Source organism: Neltuma alba, unplaced genomic scaffold (genome assembly GCF_004799145.2).
Source record: "Neltuma alba isolate B1F8T4 unplaced genomic scaffold, ASM479914v2 tig00010767_pilon, whole genome shotgun sequence".
In the NCBI taxonomy this organism is placed as follows: Eukaryota; Viridiplantae; Streptophyta; class Magnoliopsida; order Fabales; family Fabaceae; genus Neltuma; species Neltuma alba.
This window is the reverse complement of record NW_021635591.1, coordinates 364,839-384,040: the sequence shown is the minus strand read 5'-3', so window position 1 is coordinate 384,040 and position 19,202 is coordinate 364,839.

The window sequence follows — 19,202 nt, the reverse complement described above, 5'->3', positions numbered from 1 at the left end:
ACCTGAAGGATGTGAGGTCGCAACTTGAACAGACAGACGGAGAAAAGATTTTGAGTTCAGAAAGGCTGGAGGTTGCAACCTGAAAACAATGAGGTCGCGACCTGAACCCAAAAATTTCAAAAAACACAGAACGAACCAGTTTTCCAGAAACCAAATGTTTACAACAAATGTGACCCTAAATAGTTCTAAAACAAATTAAACAGCAGTTTAAACACTTAATCCAAATTCCACTCAATCAAAATCACAACCCTAGCAAGATAAACACTCCCTAGTCCTATAAAACATAGAAAACTAAGCAGGAAGAGTAGCAAAACTGAAAACAAAAAGGGAAGATCAAACAGACCTTGAAAGAGTGGAAGGATGGAAGAACTGAACGCAAGGGTGGAGAGGAAGCTTGATTTCGAACTGCAAGAGGGGAATCTCAGAGTTGAGGTACTCAGAAATCAACAGAGAATGAAGAACAGGAGCAACTGAACGATTATGGAAGAAACAAACCATTAAATAAGAGTTGAGCAGTTACGACATTGGAGGGAAGTTGAAAATATGCGGCTATTAAAGAATCTAAGAGTGGAGGGTTGCGGCTTTAGAGAGAAACTGGAAGGTTGGAGGGTCGTGACTTAAAGGGCAATGGAGCTTTATGGTTAGAGAGGGAACTGGAGGAGGGGTCATTTGTTTTTGCAAAGAAGAATTAGGGTTTTGGGCCCCTTGCAGTGTTGAAAGCTTGAATTCAGGGTAGGTTCAAAGGGAAAAATGGTAATTAGGGTGTAAATAAGTAAGGGTAAAGAGGTGAACTTGAAGAAAAAAATCTTGACTTTTCATGTCAGGTCTTAACCAGAGGGATGTGAGGTTGTGACTTTAGCAGACAAAGGGGGATTTAGGGTTTCAGAAAGGCTCCAGGTCGTGACCTAAAAACAGTCAGGTCATGACTTCAACTCACAAAGAGCCTTTACCCAGTTTCTTCCCCAAGTAGTGACCTGAAAACAGCGAGGTCGCAACTTTAGCTCACAAAGAACTCCTCTCCTCAAACTAACCTCTTGGTAGTGACTTGAAAGCAGCCAGGTTGTGACCTAGTGTAACATCCCGATTTTTAGGCCTAGAAGTATAAAAAATAGCCTGAATGAGATAGGCTACCAGACCCCTTTTAGTAGAGGTTATAAAGATGAGAAAGGAAGTTAAAGCAGTTTTAAGGACTAAACTGCAAAGTGAATGTTTTAAGGGGTTAAAGGGTAATCAAAGTTAGAGGCTCCAGTAAAGTCTCAAAGGCCCAGAAAGAGAAAAGAGGCTAGATATAGACCAAAGGTTAAGTTAGAAGCCTCAAAGAGATGGTTTTATGAGGTTGAGCCTAAGCAGGGGTAAAACCATAAATTTAGAAAGTTACGGCTATCAGGAGTAAAAATGAAAAGTACTTAGAAAATTCTAACAAAATCCTAGAAAATGGAAAATAATATTCGAAGGCTCTTTTGTGAAGAGAGATGACAAAAATACCCCTAAGGTAACTTAAAAGGAATTTATAAGTTTATGGCTCAGTTTGAGATGTAGAGTGTAACATCCCAAAATTTCTAACCTAGAAACAGGGAAATATGTCATACCCTGATATCTTTAGTATGATTAATGAAAGATTTAGGGCTGACCAAGGCCAGGTGAGATAAAAGATAGATAAATAGCATAACAATTGAAGTGAGAACTGGAAAAGGACCAAATTGTCATTTTTAAAATGATTGGTCTACAAAGGGCATTATCGTAATTAGTGTTCGGAAATCCTAAAAATTTCCAGTAAATCATGGAAAATAGAATTAATGCCGTAGAATGGTATTTGAGGTCTAGAAAGTAAATACAGGTTAAAAATAATTTATTCAAAATTATTTTAATTATTAATATTCTGGCTAAATTAAGGAAAATTAGCCAATATTAATTTTTAAAAATACTTAGAGATCTCAGAAAATTATGAAAAATTAAAGGAAATTTATTTGGGAATTATGGAAATTTATAAAACTATTTCCAACCCTAAATGATGAGGAGGTTAGCTTTAATTGAATTTAAAGCTAAATTAATATTGGTAGATTTTCTGTTTTTACAGAAATGACAATTTAAGGAGTTATAGAGGGAGAAAAATTATGAAATTAATCAGGAAATACCCCTTTACTGAGACATAATTAATGGTGAGCTGATATAAGAATTTTGGGATACTAGAATTTTTCAGCTATCAGATAAAATAAACCAATACTATATTAAGACTCAGTGGACTGTCTGGGCATCAGGGGTGATAAAATTTCCTACAGATGGACAAGGACACATGTCACGCCTAAATTGGCCAAGAAAAGAAAAAAGAAAATAAAAAGAAAAAGAAAAAGAAAATAATAAATCAAGATAGGTTAAAACCTAATTAGGTTTAAGTAAGATGATTAGGGTTAAGTCATCTTCCGTAGGATTGTGACATGTGGCAAACACGGTTCATTGGATGGCTAGGATTCAACCATCTACTTTTGAAAAGTCAAAAGTTTCTAGAAGGTTGATTAGCCAAGTTAATCAAGGGATTAAGAGAGTAAACCTTGATTAGAGCCTAATTAATCTTAATGGATAAGAAGAGATGACATAAGCCCTAATGACTCATCATCCAAGTGTCAACATATTAAGTTACCTAGCCTAAGATTTATACATGTGGAAAGAGGTAAAAATTGGAGGGCTAAGATTAAGTCTTATGCAAGAAGGGCATATGTGGAATTAGTGAAATATGAAGCCTATAAATACCCCCTCACATGTTCATTTCATGCAAGACCTTTCAAGTAGGAAACCTCTTGCAATTTTCGTGTAGAGAGAGAAAGAGGAGAATTCTAGTGAGAGAAAGTCATCTGGAAGCAAGGTAAGCTTCTAAAACTCTTCCATTTCAAGTTATAATGATGGTATATTAGTTTTAGGCTATTTTAATAATGGTAGAAAGTCATTTTCCTAAGGGGAAGTGCTGCCCAAATTTTATCAAAATGATAGGGAATGGTTTAGATGAAGATTAAGCATGGTTAAAGGTTGAAAATTAAGTGGTTACATGTTAGTTTGGTTGAAAATCCTTTTCCCTACAAATATATATATATATGGTTCGGCCAAGCTAAGTTAATGGGAAGGGATTGGATTTTCATAAAACTAATATGATAAATGGATTCTACATGAAAAATTATGTAGGAAAGGCCCAAGAAAGTTCAAGAATCAAAGCTAGAAAAATAAACCCTAAAAATCAAGAAAAAGGGGTTTAAAGGGTTATGTTAAGTTGTGAAGTTGCAATGATACTTAATGTTGTGTCATTGATTGCCTAATAGGCTATACATAACAAAGGGGCAAAGATCTAGTCAAGAAGAAAGAGTTCAAAAGGAAGGAAAGCATTCAAGGTAGCTTTTGCAATTCATGATATTAGAGTGTTACCTTACTTTGTATGGTTATGGCTATGTGTTTTGCTAATCTGTTATGCTATGAGGTGGATGAGAATGTTATGTTATATGATGTTGCCTCCATGCAAATTATGCCTTGGCTTATGCTATGTTGAGTGCTATGAATGTTTATGATGATATGTCCTTGCCATAGCATGCACATAAAGTTAAAGTATGCATGGATGTAGCTTGATTTACAATGTATTGTGTGACCTTGATAATGTATGCAATTGCTACTAAGATTCCCCAAGAATCTTACCCCAATATTTAAACAAACCCTAGGGCCTTCAACATCCAAGGGCAAAGGAAAGGAGTTGGCTCTTACTTGAAGAGGTAGTAAGCCATAGTAACTTTATATGGCTTTGAACCTTTCTATTTTGGAGGAATGTAATATGAAGCATGCTTTATGTTTCCAGTAGTATGATTAAGGCTAGAGGTATACAAGCATGACTAGAATAGTCCAAGCATGATTAGAAATAGCTAATATAGCTAAGGAGAGTATGCTATGATGTTAAGTGGTCAATTAAGTTAAGTTACCCTTCCAAAAGGGGTAAAAAGTCAACTAAAAAGGATCAAAGTTTGACCATTGACCATTTGAGTAAACGAGTGAGTTAGGTTTTGAAATTTGGCGAGCAAAGAGATCTTATTTTTCTCTTTAAAAGGAGTGGTAGTTCGCCTGATTCCGATAACCGAGCAGAAAGTTTTGCCTTTCCAAAGTTAGGCAAAAATCAAGTAAAATCCGAAAATGACCAAATGAACAGTAACTTTTTCAAAGAAAATTAGGCTCGAATTCCAAGGAAATCAGTCCAGAAACTATTTTTCCTCAAAATTTTATCCAAAGAGCTTTTCGTAGAACTTAGAATCACTCAATTTCAATTGTTCTACAATTAGTTATGAATTTTCGAAGTTTGTCACATTTTAAGGTGATAATGAATAGTAACCCGTAAATGAAAATTTTCAAACTTGATTTTTCATCAATTGTAGCCTTCATAAGTGATTCCAAATGCTTTCGCAAGATAAGTTATTTGGTATAAACATAAGGTGTTACATAGAGGTAGATTTAATTGTTTGAGTCATAAGGAAACCTCAGAAAATTATGGTAAAATGGGAATGTATGATCTAAGAGACTATAGAAAATTATAAAATTAGTCTCATCCCCAGAAGATCAGCAAGATGGCTTTAAGAATACTTAAAAGCTAGTTGTGCCGAAAAAGGGCACTTTAAAGAATGATTTTTAAGTGGGGCTACAGATTGAGTTATGACCTGAGAAAATTCACAGATTTTCTCTAGAATATGAGGAATTTTATGATATTTTTGGATGAATTTTTGGAGCTCTGGATTGAATAAAATGCTCTAGTCAAATATTAAATAATTTTGTCCCCTAAATAGGAGACAAAACCAAAGAAAATATCTAAGAGCCATCATGACGATGCTGAGTCAGCATGCTGAGTCATCAAGCATAATCATGACACCGACGAGTCATCATGCTGAGTCACCAAGCGTAATCATGACACCTACGAGTTATCATGCTGAGTCACTAGAAGATATTTATGGACAGCATAAAAATCAGAACGCAGTACGAGAATATTTTAGACAGTCTTTTGTCTACCCGTTATAGTGAAATCTCTACTGCATGACTCAGTAAGGTTAAGTAGCCTGTCAGTAGAGCTAATTATTTTCATCTATGCTCCTCTGAGATGGCGCCATATATGTACCTTTTATTGGCCAGAATTTTAAGAAGAAGTTGTCCCAACGGTACAGGGTAAGTCAAGACCCAAAAAGTATCCGATACGATGCAAGATTGGCTTGGTAGGTGGAGAAATAATTAAGAAAATATTTTTGCACGAATTTTTCATTTATTTTCTCCCTATTTTAATGCCATAAATGATGAAAGGACATGAAAGTGACAAGTGTACGGTTAGATGAGAAAAAGAAAATATTACGTGTACGGCTAGATGGAAGACACATGTACGATCGAATGCAAGACACATGTGCGGTTGGATTAAAGACATGTGGCTTGATGATGTAAGCATGATGTCATCATGATGAGTTAAGCATGATGTCATAGGACACTTGTCATCGTAAGATCAAAAGAGAAAATGGACGGTCTAGATCGAGCCACGTATTTTTAAGATCAACGGTCCAGATTCAATCTGCTTTTCTATAAATACCCCCTCCCCTCCCTACCATTTCATCCAAGCATAAGGAATCCATGGGGAAGCTCTTGCAAAATGGTTTCTAGAGAGAGAAAGAAGAGGGAGAAAGAAAGGCCAAGTGGTTCCAAGCCATATCAAACTCTAAAACAAGGTATGTGATGGTTATAACACCTGATTTTATGCCTATTTCGGATTAGTTACTGTGCATATCTGATTCTGAAATTTTTCATGCTTAAAGTACACTCTGTGAGATTTAAATCCATAGGTAGAACACTTCATTTGGATATGTGTACGATTTATGGTGATTTTTCAAATTTAGGGTTTGAAATCTGGAAACAGTGTTGAACTTTTGGAAGAGTTTTGAGTTCCGTACAGTTCCGGTACTGTTCGGTGTAGAATTGGTTCCTAAAACTATTTTTCCCTTAAATTTAACTTAAGGAGCTTTCAGTGAGACTTGAAACCACTCAATTTGTATTTTTTTAGAATTAATTATGAATTTTCAAAGTTGAGCAAAAATTCTGGAAATTTGCGTGAACAGTACCTGCGAAGCAAAATTTCCAGATTTGACATTCTTGAATCTAAGGCCATCTAAAGTGGTCCTAATTGACAAGAAATGGATCTTAAGGATGGGAAATGATAAGATTTATGTTAGAAAAGTTGGAAAGAAAACCCTAAGACTAAGAGAAAGGGTTGAGGTTCAAGAAAGCTAGTCTTAAACTTTATGTAATCTAGTGGTCCTAATGGATTGTATGATCAATGTGACTATGTTTAGGACCTTTGAAACATCCAAGAGGATGTTTGATGATGTTGACCGAAAGCCCTTGTGGTTGGGAAGTCAAGGGAATCAAAAGAAAAGCAAGAGGAAAGCTTGAGGTGCAAGGTAGTGAACTTACCTATACTGTGTGCTTGATATGTATGCTTGCATGATGTGATTGTGTCGTCATGATGTGACTAAGCTATGATTAAATGTTTGCAAAGTTATGTTTGCAAGTTTATGTTATGTTTTGCCTTAGCAATATGTTATGGAAGCATGAAATGCTTTAGCTTACTTTCCATGGCATTCATGTGTTAATGTTATAACATGTCATGCATGTGCATTATGTCTTGCATGCTTATGGGTAGTGTTTGCTACTGAGATTTCCCGAATCTCACCCCTCCCTAACCAACCATTTAGGTCAATCAATGATGGGCAATAATGGCATGAGAAGCAAGGAGAAGTAAGCAGAGAATTATTCTTGTTAATGGATGAGACTGTTGATAAATGTATAATTCTACTATTTTGTTAACTATGTTATGCATGCCAATGATGCCATGTGTTTAATTATAATATTTATGGCATGAATGAAAGTGTATGAGCATGAACGGGAAAGAGTAAGGCCATGTTATGTATGCCAAAGAAATAAAAAAAATTAAAGAGATATTAAGGGATAAAACGTAAGTCCTGAAGCAGTGAGTTTGTAGCTCCAGTTTGACCTATCAAATGAGTGAGTTAGGTCATAAGATTTGGCAAACAAAGAGATCTGATGTTTCTCTTTAAAATGAGGGGTAGTTTGCCCGATTCCGACAACTGAACAGAAAGTTATGCCTTTCCAAAGTTAGGCAAAAATACAGTAAAATCCGAAAATGACCAAATGAACAGTAAATTTTTCAAAGGAAATTGAGCTCGAATTTCAAGGCAATCGTTCAGAAATTATTTTTCCTCAAAATTTTATCCAAAGATCTTTCTATAGAAATTGGAATCACTCAATTTCAATTTTTCTACAATTAGTTATGAATTTTCGAAGTTTGTCACATTTTAAGGTGACAATGAATAGTAACCCGTAAATGAAAATTTTCAAACTTGATTTTTCATCAATTGTAGCCTTCAAAAGTGATTCCAAATGTTTTCGCAAGGAAAGTTAATTGATTTAAACATGAGGTGTTACACCTAGGGTCACAGAGAGGTCTCTGACACTCTAGACCCTGAAAAACCTCAAAGTAAAGACCTTATACTAAAACCACTTACCAAAATACCTATCGAAACAACCCAACTCAGCAATCCATCACCGGATTCTCAACAATTTAACACAAAAACTTCAAAAACAAGTGATGAAAGACTAGGAAAACTTCAAAGGTTTCAAAAATCTTTCAAAAATTTTGGTAAGTTCCCCACAAGAACTACCCATAACAAGGAACAACCCAACAAACGAAACATAAAACCACTTTTAAACCTCCCTCCCCAACACACTTAAAGCATTGTTCGCATTGTAGCATACAGGCACATACCAAAACATAAAGCTCAAAAACAAAAACAACGAAGGTGGAAGTTGTGAAGTTCAATTCAGGATTGAAGCACAACACATCACCCGTCTAGAGAGAAGAAAAGAGCTAAATACAAGGATGGGAAAACTAAAGAATGCAATTAAGTGTGTGGTGATGACAGAATAGAAGCACAATCACAATCACATTAAACTCAAGGCTAGGGGAGATTATGCAAAACAAACAAAGCAATAGAATTTAAAACTACTTCTATTGAGGACATCCCTTTTACAAACTCAAATAGTCACAGCAAGATAATTAAAGCACAAGTAAATTCATGTGAATAGTCAGAGGTAAAGGAAAAGGATGACCTGGCCTTAAGAAGGCAGAGCGGCCTCTTCGTAGATGATTGAGCTCAAATTATTCTTATCTTTTGATTACATGGTTTTGTTGCATTTTCTGGCTCTTCTGGCTATAATTGAGCTTATTTTACATTAAGAGTCCATGCTTTGAGTTAGTGTCTTTTTTAGGGTAAAATTGTCATAATTAATTATTAATTGTATTCAATTAATTTTTAGGACAATTGATGCCTTAAATTGTTGCTTTTCAGTGTAGGACACCTAAGATTGGAGCCAAGATTGAAGACTCAAGGCACACAGAGCAAAAGAGGAGCCTCTGCCATGGTTCGCCGCGGCGAACTCCTCGTATCAGCATTTTCAGACCCAACCATTTTGGAAAAAATTGACCTGCCCACTTTCATGAACCGACCCAGACACATCATATTTAGGTTAGAAACCCTATTTTTGAGATGAATGAGGTCACACACTGACATCTAGCCACCATCCACGGTTTCTCTTCATCTTCTCTCATCTCTCCCACTAGAACCCTAATCCCTCACCTTCCACTGTCATCTTCATCCATGGGCAACACTGAGTCAATTTCAATGGAGATGTTTCTGCATACTATGAGTGGCTAGGCTTCCTCCAACTCTTGAAGATGGATGATTGGCGTGAGTTCTAAGAGCTTAAAAAGGGGAGTTTCAGTTTCATCTTGGTTTAGCTATGTAGTTATAAATTCCTAGGTCTAGGATTTGTAAATTCTTAGTAAAAGACTTTGATTGATCTGTAATCATTAGTTGATGATTTACATTTGTAGTTGGATTGGTTAATGTTGGATTTCATGCTTCAATATATGTAGTCACATATATGTTCTTTGTAGCTCTCTTGATTCTCTTCATCTTGCATGGTCATGTTTTGATGATGAGTTGATTTTCTGTTGCATTGAACCAATTGCATTAATCATTCTTAATTACACATTAGGGAAGCATAACAATGTTTTCATTAATGAGTTCATTAATGTAAGCATTAGACTCAATGAGTTATTGAGGTTGTTATCAAGAAAACCTAATGAATTTATAAAACTCCCAAATCTTAAGAGAACTATGATTGCCAAGAATCTATTTTCAAGAGGTTTTACCAATTGATTCAGCACTTGATTTCCATCCATTTCATCTTAATCTCCTAAAAATCCAAAAATACATTTACACTCTATTGCATTTTATCTTAATTGCAAGTCTCAATGAAAACCCCCCAACCTTTTCCAGCTCAATTTGCATTACCATGGCATTTAGTTAATCTAAGATCATAATTTCAGCTCCACAAGTGAAACGACCCAAGGTTGTGCCTATAGTACAATCCTTGGATTAATTTTGAAATTGGCCCTAAGGTGTAAGTAAGACAAGTCAAGGCAATTTTCAAGTGGTGCCGTTGCCAGGGACCAAGAAATTGGTTCTCTAGGTTAGCTTGTGTCATTTGGTTGTCAATTGAAGTTTTGATCCTTTTAGGTTGCATTTTAGGTAGTTTAGTTGCATATTTGTTCATAGTATAGGTTTTCATCTTGCATAGCATTAAAATTTTTGGAAATACAAATAAATATACTGATTTTCTACACTTTTAGCATTTTCACTTTGCATTAGTGGCGTCCAGTAAACTGATAAGCTCTCTGTGACAGTTCGCCGTGGCCAACCTGTCCCTTCGCCGCAGCAAACTTTCTGAAAAATTGAAGGATTCCTCTCGGGATACCTTCGCCACGGCACACTCCTACTTTTGTCGCGGCAAACTTTCTACACTCAGCTGTCTGTTCGCCTCTGTCAACTTTCGCCGCGGCGAACTCTCCTGAAAAGTTTTGAAACTTACATTTTTTGTTTCTTTTTTTGTGCATACATATTCATACTCACTCATACACTTGCATAAATACCCATACACTTGCATCCATCATAACTCATACTTTTATCTGACTTTGTGTGTTACAAGTCAATTTTGTTTGCTCTTTCTCTGTGATTTAACTCTTGTATGCCACGAGAAGCAAAACTTGTACCCTTTAAACCTGAGATTGAGAGAAAACTCAGAGAGATGAGAAGAGAGAAAAAAGTTGAGGGGACAAGTGAGTTAGTTGTTGAACAAGAGAACATTTTTGTGGAATCTAGCCTATTTAGTAGTGAGAGTGAGCCTACTGATCAAGAGATAATGGCTAATTTACCACCTAACCACCCTAATGCCAACCAAGTCAGGAATGGAGGCAATTGAGGGAATGGAGAACAAGAGAGAGTGGGAGAAAATAATGGGAACCCTAGAAGAAGAACAATTAGGGAAGCAACTACATCTGATGTCAATTTTGACCCATTTACTGCTGCTTGTCCAAATTTTGAAGTTAATTTTGAAATTAAAGGATTATTGATTAACTCCCTTCCAAAATTTCATGGCTTGACAGGAGAAGATCCATATCTTCATTGGCAATCCCTTTCTAAGATCTGCTAGAGTATGAAGCCTGTGGGAGCATTATTAGATCAAGTGCTATGGAAGGTTTTCCATCTATCATTGGAGGGCAAAGCTAGAGAGTGGTACATGAGCCTTCCAAGACACGTAGCTGATGCATATCACAGTTGGGGGAACTTAAGGAAAGCATTCTTAGAGAAAAACTTCCCGGCTTCTCGTACTTCATCAATGAGGAAGGAGATCTATTTTGCCAAGCAAGACTATGATGAATCTCTCTATGATTATTGGAATAGATTTCAGGACATGCTTTCAAGATGCCCATATCATCAAATTCCCGATGAACAACTGGTGCAGTATTTCTATGATGGGTTGAAGAACCAAGAGAAGGGTATGTTGGATGCTGCATCAGGAGGATCTTTGATAGACTCCACTGCTGAAGAGGCTTGGGATTTAATTAAGAAGATGGCCCTGAATCATCAACAATACGGTGTGAGAGATACTAGAGGAGTGTATGAGTTGGGAGCTGCTTCAGTGCACAATAGGAGAATGGACACTTTGGAATCAAAAGTAGATTCATTGGAAAGCAAAGTGACCTCTCAACTGTCTCTAATCACTGCTGAATTGAAGAACATGAGTGTGCATCGCCCACCCACTCCTATGGACATTACAGTGCCCAGTTGTGAAACATGTGGCTCGGTTATGCATATTTCTAGCATTTGTCCATACCGTTATGAGGAGGTATCTGCAGTCTACCAAGGCCGTCCAAATCAAAAGTGGGACCCTTACTCCAACACTTATAACGAGGGATAGAAGGCAAACCCTCGATTGGGCTGGAGGAATGAAGAGAGTAGACCTCCAAATAGATTTCAGAAGAGTGGAGGAGCTGGTTCATCCTCAAGCCAGTTCCAAAACCAATCTCAAGCCCTAACCACCCCACCTAAGGATGATACCAACCAACTCTTGCACAATATGATGCCTTAATGAAGGAAGAAAGGGCTGCTACTGCCAATCAGTTCAACTCCATAGCTTCACTGATTCAGCAAGATTCCTGCAAAAATGATGCCAGATTTAGTGCTCTAGAAAAGAGGATGGAACAATGGGAAACTAAGTCTGAGAACATCAACTCCTATGTAACTTAGTTGTCCAACAACATGAGTGAGCAACAAGCAAGGAGCAGTGGCGCTATTCCCTCCAATACTGTTATCAATCCTAAGGGCTTGAATGCCATTACTCTTAGGAGTGGGAAGCAAGTGAATTTTATAGAAGAGGAGGATGAAGTTATAGATGACGAAATCTTGTGTGAGGAGCTGCCACAAGCATCTTCAAAGGCCAAGAATTCTGAAAGCTCCAAGGAGACAAGGCTAAAGCGGAAAGAAGCCTCGAAAGAACATGATGGCAAGGGTAAAACTGTGGAATCTGAGCCAAGCAATCATGGAGCCTTAAGCAAGGAAGGTAAGGAGGTAAACATCAATGAACTACCTTTCCCTCATGCTTATTTGAAAAATGTTAAAATGGGTAAGGAGAGGCAAGATCATGAGTTGCTTGAGACATTTAGGAAAGTAGAAGTGAATATACCCTTGCTTGACCTGATTAAAAAGATTCCTAAGTATGCTAAGGTCTTAAAAGAATTATGTACTCAAAAGAGGAGATTTAAACCTAACGAAAGAGTCCAATTACCCTCTAATGTGTCTGCATTGTTTAAACCCCAAATTCCTGTAAAGTGTCAAGACCATGGATCTTTCACTATCCCTTGCACTATAGGAAAGGTTACTATAAGGGGAGCCCTGTTAGATCTAGGTGCAGCCATTAATGTCATGCCTAAGTCCGTATACACCTCTCTAGGAGTCAACAGCCTTAAGTCTACTACTGTTGTGCTCCAACTTGCTGATAGGACTATTAGGTATCCTGAGGGCATTATTGAAGACATTTTAGTCCAAGTTAGGGGTTTGGTGTTTCCTGCTGATTTCTATGTGCTTGACATGTCTTCTGAGCTTGTAAATGACACTACACTCATCCTTGGTCAACCTTTCTTAAGGACTGCTAATACCATGATTAGCATGAAAGAGGGCACCATAACTATGGAGGTGGGTGATAATAAAGTTTCTTTTAACATGTATGAAGCAATGAAACATCCTTATGAGGACTATTTACTTTTGGGGGTTAACATGATAGACATTGCTGTTGAGGATGCTTACTCTGAAGTTGAATTGCAAAATGACTCTTTCTATTCTGATCTTTACACTGATGATTCTATTGATGAGAATGAATCCATTTCTTCCTTTTCATCTCTCTACTCTACACTTTCTACTTGTTCATGTGGTGGTGATGTTACATGCCTTGATTGTACCGTGGTTAATGGCATGCTTTCTATCCCACATACATTTTCTGTTTCCTCCCTTGACTCCAAGTTGGGTTGTGATTCCTCTATTGTCAGTGATGATTCCCTTGGGGAAAGGTTTCCTGTTGTTGTTTCAAATATGGAGGAAGATGTCATGGAGAAGAATCCCTCTAAGGTGGTTGCCGTAGATCAACTAGAAGTTAGTTCAATGCTTGGAGAGGAAGTTAACTGCAAGGTTGAAGAAGTATCATTGGTTGAAGGAAAGGGGAGTAATCTGTTCTCTCTTGAACTTCATAAATTGATTCCTTCTATTGTGCAACCACCTACACTTGATTTGAAACCCCTACCCCCTACTTTGAAATATGCTTTCCTTGAGTCTAATGAACAACTACTTGTTATTATTGCTAACTCACTGTCTGAGAGTGAGGAAGAGAGACTCTTGTCTGTTTTGAGGGAGCATAGAAAGGTAATAGGTTGGACACTAGCGGACATACCAGGAATTAGTCCTGCTGTGTGCACACATAGAATTTTACTGAGTGAGGAATCAAAACCAGTGAGACAACCCCAAAGATGATTGAACTCTGTCATATTGGATGTAGTTAAGAAAGAAATTACTAAATTGTTAAGTGCTAGGATAATATATCCAATTTCTGATAGTGAGTGGGTCAGTCCCGTGCATGTTGTGCCAAAGAAGAGTGGGGTAACAGTAGTAAGGAATGAAAGGGATGAGTTAATTCCTACAAGGGTTCAAAACTCATGGTGTGTGTGCATAGACTATAGGAGACTTAATGATGCAACACGTAAGGATCACTTTCCTATACCCTTCATTGACCAAATGTTGGAGAGACTAGCTGGTAAATCACATTACTGCTTTTTAGATGGCTTTTTCGGCTATTTTCAGGTACCCATAGCCCCCGAGGATCAGGACAAAACCACCTTCACATACCCCTTTAGTACCTTCGCTTATCGAAGGATGTCATTTGGGCTGTGCAACGCTCCAGGCACCTTTCAAAGGTGCATGGTGACGATTTTCAGTGATCTTTTAGAGAACAACATGGAGGTTTTCATGGATGATTTTACGGTTTATAGGGAGAGCTTTGATCAGTGCCTGAATAGCCTAAGGCAGGCTCTAGAGAGATGCATAGCCAAAAATCTTGTTTTGTCTAACCTGCTAAGGTTAGTCTAACCTGCTAAGGTCAGTTGTATATATTGCTGATTAGCTCATAATATCATATATGCTTCATTAGTCTAACCTGCTAAGGTCAGTTGTATCAAAATACTCCCTACTTTAGCATCTACTAGGATCCCTAAACTGTCTACCAAAAGTAGATTATAACAAAGCCTTTATAGCTTCGAATCCAATACTTAACATCAGAGCTAAGTATCTGATCCAATCAGAGTATCTCATGTATCTACTTGGGAGTGTCTAGAAGCATATTAGTCATAGTTAGAATCCAGTCCTCTCAGTCTAGGTAAGGGTTGCCCTAACCATGTGCCTGGTATAGCAACCTCACCGGCTGCAGATAATCTAAGTAGGTGATCATATCCTGGTCTACATCCTTCGTGATATACTGACCCAAAAGCCTAATCCTCTCTCTTAGCTGGTCATGATTCTGGATCTCTAGTTCCTGTGGAGAGGAGGTAGGTGCTACTGGTACAGGGGGTACTAGTGGTAACATACTAGGTACTGTGATGTCAACCTCATATGGGCTTGGGGGAATAGGCGGACTGGGCTCAGGGAAGTCAAACCTACTAGCTCTCTTTAGATCAATCAAACTAGTCACTAGGTCTACTAGAGTACTAGGTCAGGGTAGGTCAACTAACTCCTCCCATGTATATCCTGCAAGCTGTGCCCAATGCTTAGGGAACACACTAGAGCCCACTGAAGAATGTGTTGGACTAGTATCACCAAGTACCCATTCAACTGGATCCTCCTTCTCCATTGGCTCATCTAGGTTAGGTATGTCTTCCTGCAAAACATATCTAACATGTCAATGCCTCCTCAATTGACATATTAACTAATAGGCTAAACTAAGCAGAGCATTCCTTCTTATGCTAGAAGCTCTACTTTGATACGAAAAATGTTACACCTTAGTTCTAGATCACCTTGATGTCACACCTCCTTTATTATCCCATTATATAACAATTGGAACCCTCTAGGATCATTGTATTAGCCACAAGTATGAGAAAAATTCAATTCTGAAATTTTCATTTTCGGTTTACTATTCACTATTCACAACATTTTTTGCCAACTTTAAAAATTTATAACTAAATGTAGAAAAATCAAAAGAAGGTGGTTCTAATTTCTATTTGAAGCTCGTCATGCCTTATATAATAAAAAAAAACTCATTGGCATCACATCATCAAGAAACAGAGCCAGAAAATTTGCCAAAGTGCACTATTCATATGGTCATTTTCTAATTTTTCAGTATTTTTGCCCAACTTTGGAAGGGCCTATCTATTAGCACAAAACTCCAAATTTAGTGATCTACCACTTGTTTTAAATATAAAAGTAAGATCTATAAGTATGCCAAATTTCAAGTCCAAATTCATCCATTTGCTCATTATTTTATGTGACACAAGATTACCCCTATTTAGGGTATTTATATCCCTTCGTCAAATCTTATTAAATTTTCTTTTCCTTTTTCCATTTTCCATCCATTCCCACAAACCAAACCATGATTATAGACAACTATTCAACACTATGATTTACATAATGCCAAAGTATAGTGCATCTTTACCCGATACAAACTTACATCAAAGTTTAGTAACATATAGTATAAACTTTATACATGGTCACGAAATTTCTAAAACCTTCCTAGCTCAACACTAATTCCTTGTCCTTGTCCTTCGTGGATCCACTCCCTATTGATGCATAATTTAACATAGGGTGGGAATGAGATTTCATGAAAATCTCAGTAGAAATGAACTATAACTATCACGTTCATCAAGTAATACATAATGTGTTATGTCATAGCACTTCAAGACATCCTCAAGTCACATAAAATCATACTAAGCATCAAGTCAAGAGAGGAAACACAAACACTTTCAGATGTTATCATGCATTTGGCCAAAACATATCAAATGTCATTAAATCAACAATTGTCATCATATAAATTCCTTAATTCAAAACAATTAGCATAAACACATTAGCAAGCAAGATAAACAATCAAATTATAAGTTCAAAGCTACCTTTTAACCCTTGTATAATTTGGCCTCCTTAAGGGAATTAGGCTCTCCTTGTTTTTCCTCCATAAAACCTATCAATTCAAGTGTAATTGCAAGCCACATTACCAATTATTCAACTTGAATACAATCTTAGCCTTAAACCTACTTAATTCCCTCCCTTTTCCTTGATTTTTAACATAATGTTTTCAATAACCTCTTGGCTCATTCCTACACAATTTTTTATGTAAAATTCAAATATCCAATCAGATTTATGAAAATCAAACTCCTTCTGTCTCAATCTGTCTTGGCCGAATAGGTGGTATATCTGTTTCAAAAATTCTATTTTTGATTTCAATGATTTTAAACACTTCTATTTAGTGCTTCGTTACACAAAAATATGTTTTAAACTCATTGGAATCATCAAATCAAGGTAAAACAAATTCTTGCCCAAACATCTTCACTTGGCCAAACTAATGCATAAGAAAACCTAAGTTGGTTTTCTTCCAAAAATCAATCCAAACACCCCTTAAATATGCTTATTCCACTCATATTTAAGGTTTCTATCATTTCCTAAAGTCCAAGCACGTTGGCCAAAATTAAACAGCATTTTCCCCCTTGAATTTCAATTCAAATACCTAACCAAAACAAGCTTTAATCTTAATTATAATAAAGCTTAGACATACCTTGGTGAATCCTTGACTAAAGCTTGAAGATTTCTTATCCAAATGCACTTATCCAATTCATTTTTCAACTCAAGAAAACGTTTGGCAGCACCTCCTATTGTTTTACCAATTTCTATCTATTTTTGGGTATTTTAGAGGGGTATTTATAGGCCAACAAATCTGCCACCTCCCCCCTTATTTGGACATATAAGAGTGCTACCTAAGAGGGGCACTTGGCTATCATCAAGAGTGGAAAAGGTCCAGATCATGCCAAGTGTTCAAGTCCTAGAATATTCCAAGATATTTGTGTAAAAATTGAATTTTATTCTAATTTAATTAAAGGAAAAGATTCTGCATGAAATTGGGACTTCTCCAGGCCCAATGTAGGGCCCACTCAAGGTTTAGGATGGCCTAGAAAGATGGTTCACAAACCAAATCACAATCCCAAACTATTTTGAAACTTTATCAGTTACTATTCACTTGTAACATTTCATAATTTTTTTAGACATTCAAAAATATATTTCTCTCCATAAAAAATCCTTTCTAAAGATAAGGATATGATCTGAAAATTTTTAGAATTTTTTTCCCACCTCTAACTATTTATTTTGAGTTTTTGTTTATTAGGCCTCTATTGGTAAGATTGTGGAAAATAAATTCTCATAAATATTTTGATAATTAATCCATTTTTTTAAGAATTATTGAGGCTTCTAACTATTTAAAATAATTGTTTTCTTTAAATTTTCCACTATTTTTTTGAAAAATCTCTATATTGGGAAAATTCCGTAATAATTCCTTTTCACACCAATTTCACTTTTAGGGCCTCTATTAAGGTTCTAAAACCTCTAATTTACCTCTTTACTATTTTTTAAGAATTCTCTAGAATTTTTCTCAATTTTTTTTATTTTGTCCTTCCTAGATCGATAATTCTAAAAATGTTAGCCCGGACCCTATGGGGTTTTACATCAAAAGTTATTTTATCCCTCTGTCTACTTTCTATATTGGCCCTCATTTGAATTTTTAACTTCCTATGTCCAACTGAGATTTTCAAAATGTGACACTTGAGGTCTGTTTTATGTCAATTGGGACCATTTTTGATGGTCTTAGCTTCAAGAAAAACAAATCTGGAATTTTACAACACGGTTACTGTTCATTTGATAATTCCAGAATTTCTGTTCAACTTTGAAAATTCATAATTAATTCTAGAAAAATTAAAATGGATTGGTTCTAAGTCCTACTGAAAGCTCCTTTATTTTAATATAAGGGGAAAATAGTTTTAAGAACCAACTCGGTGTGAAACAGTGCGAAATTTGTACACTAGTTTTTATTGTTCCATTGGTTAAAACTGTTTCCAAATTTTAAACCCTAACTTTAAAAAATCACCATAATTCATAAACATCCAAATTAAGTGTTTCATCTATGATTTGGAGCTTAAGAGGTGAACTTTAGTCCTGCCAAATTTTTGAGTCAAGTACGAATAGAAACTTAATCAAAACATAGCTCCAAGGTCATAGCGTAAGGGGTCTAAAACATCTATGCATATATTTATTTACATTGTTAAAAGTCAAGGAAGATTAACAAATACAAATAATTTTTCCATCACTTTCTTCTTCCTCCTTGATGGTTTAGTCCCTAGAAAAATTGTTTGCGTTTAGAAGGAATGAGATTACGTTGAAATCCTAATGGCAAGATAAAATCAACCATAACATCAAACATGCACTATCATCAAGCATTTCAACATTTGCTATCATTAGGAAACCAGTGCTTTCTCATATTTAAAGCAATCTCTAACGTGCAATAGCCAAGGCTCAATACAAGGTGTTGGATTTTGGGCTTGGATCTGCCCTTGATGGGCCGAATTATTTGACTGGGTATAAAGAGAATATACCAGTCAAATATCTAAACGATATTGTGATATGTTTGACTTGGTCAAACACCCTGAATCATATCAATCAGTTATGATATAAATCTGATTAGTTTATAATAAATTAATTAATTTATATTGTATAGATTAAATGTATAGATAGTATATATATTTAGAATTAATTGTGATTAATTCTGGATATTAAATTCAAATATCATGATATTATGAGATAAAGATATATTTATATATCCTATCTCAGATTTTATCTGATGGGCTTAGTGGATATTTTTGGCAACCCAAAATACCCCTGACAAAAGCTATAAATAGAGGCTTCCCCTATTAGTTCAAATCACTCTAGTAGTTTAGCTTTCCTACAATCTCTTTCTCTCTCTTATTTCTTTCTTGTAAAGAGGTGCTCTTCTGTACACTCAAAAGCTTAGACTTTTATAGTCTAGCTTAAGCGTGAGCTAAAAAGATTTGACCGACCTGGTACATTTCCGATCTATTCTCTATTTATTCTGACATTGACATCAGAGCCACGATGATCTTGAGGCCTTCACAAGGAGTAGCCATATATCCATCATAAACA